The sequence below is a fragment of the Theobroma cacao genome, chromosome 2 (genome assembly GCF_053813885.1).
Source record: "Theobroma cacao isolate CCN51 chromosome 2, ASM5381388v1, whole genome shotgun sequence".
NCBI lineage: Eukaryota > Viridiplantae > Streptophyta > Magnoliopsida > Malvales > Malvaceae > Theobroma > Theobroma cacao.
Genome location: NC_142640.1, coordinates 40,856,180 through 40,862,179, shown reverse-complemented (window position 1 = coordinate 40,862,179; position 6,000 = coordinate 40,856,180).

Here is a 6,000-nt window from a genome sequence, read left to right as displayed (position 1 = left end):
ATCCAAACAATTTTCCATGAAGGATTTGGGAGAAGCGGCTTATATTCTGGAAATAAAGATCTATAGAGATAAATCAAAGAAGCTACTAAAATTGTCCTAATCCACTTATATAGACAAGGTGCTAAAGAGGTTTAGCATGATTGAGTCCAAAAAGGGACACTTTCCTATGTCACATGGCATTTATTTCTCAAAGGATATGTATCCAAAGACACAAGATGTAAGGATGAGGATGGATATAATACCATATGCATCGAGCATGTCACAACTCAAATTTTCAGGCCATGACAGGCGGAAGAGCTCAATAGACGTAGTCCATTCAGCCTAAGCAAGCCTATTTATTTATCCTACTCATCATTCCATCAAATATTACTAAGTCATATTTCATACTTTTGAATCAAAATAGTAATATACATTGCCAACTCGTACTGGCATTACTCTTTAAAAATTTACATACAATGTCTACAACATGTATTCTAATAATTTACATTAAGTTTGTCTATACAAAACAAAATAACACTCGACTTCCAGCAGAGGGACTCGGATGAATGTATAGCTACTGAATGCCGAGACACCTACCAAAAGATGGACACAGGTCTACAAGGACACCTCGTCCTAGCTACCAGCTGCCTCGTGATCTGAAAACATGAATTTGAAAATGGTGAGTATAAACCCAGTGAGTGAATAAGGAAGGGAACAAGCAACAACAAAGAAAAATTTAAAATCATGATGCACTTGTTTCAAAACAATGCAATTTGGATCATTCATAATAAAACCCCTTATCGAGCCCTTAAGTGATTAATCGTTTGAAAATCATGAACCCATACATAGCGAATCATTTGAAGAATGAAAGCTTCAATATTGCACAAGCAAGTCAAATACAACAACGAATCTTCGTTGCAGCGGAAAGGCATTCTCGCTGTAGCGAGAATGAATTTTCGTTGCAACGACGTTAGAATTTAGTTAGTAACCGAACGAGGGTTTCTCAACTGATCGAGGGTTTCTCACTAAACCTCCTCATTTTAAACTTAACTCTTTTAATCCTTAATCTCGCTGCAGCGAAATTGCAACCCAGAAAATAGAAAGTTTCTCACTGCAGCGAGAAGCTACAGTGTCATTCTCGTTGCAGCGAAAATGCATCCTTGTTGTAGCGAGTTTTCGACCAGTGTACCCCTCCAAACCCGAGAGTTTCTCGCTGCAGCTAAATACAGGGCATCAATGCAAAATTTACCTTTCTCCCAAAGGAAAAACCACCCTGCCAAAAGGTCCAAATCAATATGAAAACACATAACAATTTCTCAAGGTTTAACATGTCAAGTTTCACATGCATTACAACCATAACCCATTATCCATCAATTTCCTATAACACACATATTTACATATATATATACATATATACTCATCATCATCATCACACCATCCCATCATCATCATCACCAGCTCATGCGCACTCCCTATTCGCACATGGCTGGGTCATCACCGGGTTATGCACACTCCTTATTCGCACATAATCGGGTCATCCTCGGCTTATGCGCTCTCCTTACTCGCACATAGCCGAGTCAATATAATTACACAACATTATGCTCAAGCATATATGTATATCAACATAATGCAGCCACATAGAAATCCATAATAATCACATTTTATAATATAAACCTTTTCTCAAAAGCTTGTTCCCAAGGCATTCATTTTCATGAAAAATTGTATAAAATCATTCAAACACTTTGTCAAATCCATCATATTCCTAAAATCAGTTTTGAAGGTAGTCCACTCACCAATTGATTGTAGAACCTTTAGTTGACTCAAATTCCCCTAATGATCCAATTGGAATGATGGTGCTTCCTTAAAAACCTAGGATCACATTAACATAAACAATAGATCAATTTACACACTATGAACTCTAAAAGCTATCTCTTAGCTAGTTTTCAATTTTCACTTTAAATGGATATCAATGTTCACTATCTTAATCACTAAAAAGTAATGAACATACTAAACAATAAAACAGCTCATAAATCACAATTACTAGCCATTTTCTGCAGCTAAAAATCAAACTTGGTGCATCACTCACCCTAGGGTTCTTTTGTAGTTGGATTCTCTTCCAATAGCTTCCAAATCAATGGAGTGATTCTCTCTTTCTCTCTCTAGAATGCCCAACTAGTGAGAGAAAGTATGAAAACAAGATATTTCAAGGTTTTTAAAGTGAGAAGATGAAATAGCACAAGGGTTTATGGAAGGGTGCACCGAAAGTATGAAAATTGGAGCTAGAGAGAGAAAGTTGTGGAAGTTTGAAAATCAAGCTTCCATGGAGTTTGAAGAAATGTGAGAGAGGAGAAGGGAAGAAGAAGACCAGCTGCTGAAAAATTTAAGAAGCTGCTGGAAATTCAAGGTATTTATAGGCAATCTTATCTTTTCCTTTAAAATTACGAAAATGCCCCTTCACCAATTAACTTACTCTCCTCCAATCTTTTATGCAATCTTTTTGCTCTTTTAACACTGGGACAATATCCATAATGGTCTAAACATGCTCGGGTTCATAGAAACTTAAAATTTTAACCCGAGGTGAAAAATGACCATTTTACCCATGTTATGAAAATTGTTAAAACTTCTAGTTTTCTTTGTGTTTTCATCAGCACACATCATTTATACTGTCTTATGCCTATTTAGGCCTTAAAATATCATAAAACTTTTTTCTGGAAGCTTATTAAAGAAAATGACGAAATCACCTCTAGCTTATATTATGACATCTATATTTAGTTACAAGCCTATAGAAGTTGGGGTATCACAGGGTAAATGATCCATCATGTATACCATGTTATGTACTAGAGCGATGTGATGTATGCTCTGAGTTTCATGAGCAAATACTAATCAAATCCAAGTGATAATCACTAGATTGTAGTGAAAAATATCCTTAAGTACTTACGAAGAACTAAGGGTGTTTTCTTAGTCTATGAAGGGGCTGAACTCCAAGTTTAAGGATATGGAGATGCTGCATTCCAATTTGATAAGGATGACAGCATATCGCAAAGTGGGTTTATATTTGCCTTAAATAACAGTGCTATCAACTGGAAAAGTTTCACGCAAACAACAACTGCAGATTCTACAACCAAAGCTAAATACATCTTCGTGTTTAAGGCAGCAAATGAGGGAGTTTGGATCAAAAAGTTCATAACTGAACTTGGTGTGGTTCTTAACATTGTTGATCCTGTAACTTTGTACTGTGACAATAATAGAGCTATTGTGCAAGCAAAGGAACCAACGTCTCATCAACAATCCAACATGTATTGTGGCATTGTCACCTGATTAGAGAGATCATTGGAAGAGGTGATATTAATATAGAGAAAGTACCCACGGAAGACAACTTAGTTGACCTTCTCACTAAAGTTCTATCCCAGCAGAAACATGATCACCACTTGGAGGGCTTTGGTATTAGATACATGGGCTATTGGTTTAGTGCTAAGGGAGATTGTTAGTGTAAGCCCTGCAAGCCAATCAATTTTGTGCTTGTAAAACACTACATTAATTAGTCATAGTTCATGTTAAATACATTATGGATATTTTATATAATGTATAAGGTATTTCTTTATCCATGAGTTCATTTATAAAGAGTTATGAAAGACTTATATAGATAAAGTCCTTGGAACATAATGGCCTTGCAAAGAAATTATAAAGGTTATAATTATGAGATTTTTATGCATCAAAACCTTATTCCTAAATATGTTCCTAGTCATTGTATTGTCAAGAATAAGGGCATTGACAATGCTCAAAGGCTAGTACATGCTAAGCCTCCTTACTTTAGAAGTAAGCAATTGATCTCATAATTTGAAGTATATGAGATATTTGGGGATAGTATGTGGGTGCTTGTTAAGGAACAAGTTCACTGAACATGACCCGCTATGAGAGTTTCATTTGGTATTTCACTCAAGTGTCTATGGAAATATTCTCATGTGTTAGTAGTGTAAGTAATCCTTAGACTTGTGATACAAGGTCATCTTGTATATGAATTGTTATACTTTGATTTCATTTATACTGGTCTGGAGGTGACCAGATGCTTAAACAGGGTGTTTTTGGGTATGACATGAAGCATGCGAAGATGAATGAGTAGTCCAGAGAGGATTTATCACCCTAAGTGATTTGAAGGGGACATATCTCATTTGCTCATAGCTTATATTGATTAAAAGTCCTTGGCCAAGGCAATCTTGATAGGTCAATATTGAAGTTGTAAGACTAATATGGATAAGTTAGAAAGTAGATACCGTGCCAGGCTTTCTATCTACCTGGGATATATGATGAAACGATCGAATTATAGTAAGATATTGTACATTAAAAGGTTAGTCAAATCATATTGACTGTCTTGATATTTGGGTGGTTATATTGTATTGCTAGATGCCGTTCATGATCTATAAATATAAATATAAATATAAATTCTTAATTAAATTAATTTATATTTATTGTAAAGCCCGACCTTATAAAATACTATTCATGACATACATGTGATGATAGCATGATTGCATGCTAGGAGAGTCCCGAAAAATTTACAAAAGTCGGTATTGTACCTAGAGGTACAATAAAGTTTATTTAATCCTCGAACTAGATCAAATAGGAATTTTAAGGTGAGATTAAGAGTTTCACAGTTCATGGATGACTTAAAATGGTAATTTGGAGTTTGAGGATCAATTTGGAGTCAAATCGGAATTTTCACTAACTAGGGGCAAAATGGTCATTTGCCACCTGGGGACAAAATAGGAATTTTAGAAAAGATTTTTTTTGACCCCATTTGACTTATTAGAGTATAATTTGACTTATTGAAGTATGATTTGAGGTTTAGAAGTGAAAAATTTTAATTTCGGTATAATTTGGAGTATAGGGGTAAAATGGTAATTTTGCCACCTCAGGGGCAAAATTGTAATTTTCCACCACCAGGATATTTTTTCCAGCACATGGTCTTCCTTGTCTTCATCTTTGACTCTTGACTAAACATGTGGTGGAGATAAAATGTTTAAATTTTTAAAATTTTAAAAACGGGCCAATGACATGATGCCATGTGTCATGCCTTTATTAATTTATTATTTTCCTTTTTAAAAGGCACAAAATCAGCCCATCTTCCACCCCATGGCCGGCCAAACCAGCAAGAAGAGAGAGAAAACAAAAACAAAACCCTAGAGAGAGAAAATCAAAGAAAAAGTGTGAATTTTCAAGGAAATTAAGTGAAAAAGGTGAGTTTTTTTCTATTAAGCTTGAGTTTTCTTATTCCCAAGCATTTCTCTTTATTTTCCATGATTAAATTACATGTTTTCATGATGAATTAAATTCTGGAAAAATGGGTTAGGAGAGAGAAAGTTGTTGGATTTATTTGATTTTAATTTATGTTAGTGTTTTTAGTTAGTTTAGCATATTTAGAAACAAAACAACAAGAAAAGAATTTATTTTCTCCCCCAACCATTAATGGCTGAATTTACCATGTAGTGAGTGAGGATGAGTTTGATTTTATTCTAGGAGAATTGGTTAAGGAATGATGAATTATGAGCCTAGAAAAATAATGGGAATTTTCGGAGCAAAAATACGAATTTTTACCCACTAGGGGTATTTTCGTAATTTACTGTTGGGACTGATAATTTGCACCACACTGAGGGACATTAAGTTAATTTGGGTGCAATTGAGGTATAGAAACTGAAAAGAATTAAATTGGAGTTTAAACGGACCCGTTAGGAATTTAATCGGGTGATAAGACGAATTAGGCCAATACCAGATTTAGATAGTTACCAGTGCATTTTTGCATTCCATATCATGCATTGGTAGTCTAAATTAGTTTAATTTTGATTTAGTACCAACTTGGTGAAACTCTCGATTTTGTATTGTGTCAAGGTGGTGAGTCCTCCGATAAAGGCAAGGAAATTGCATCCGAGGACCAGTAGACAGAGTGCTTCGAAAGTCTGCATTCTAGACATTGTGAGTAAACTTACTGTCATTTTAATTATCTAGGGTGGTTTTTAGATGCTTTCATGA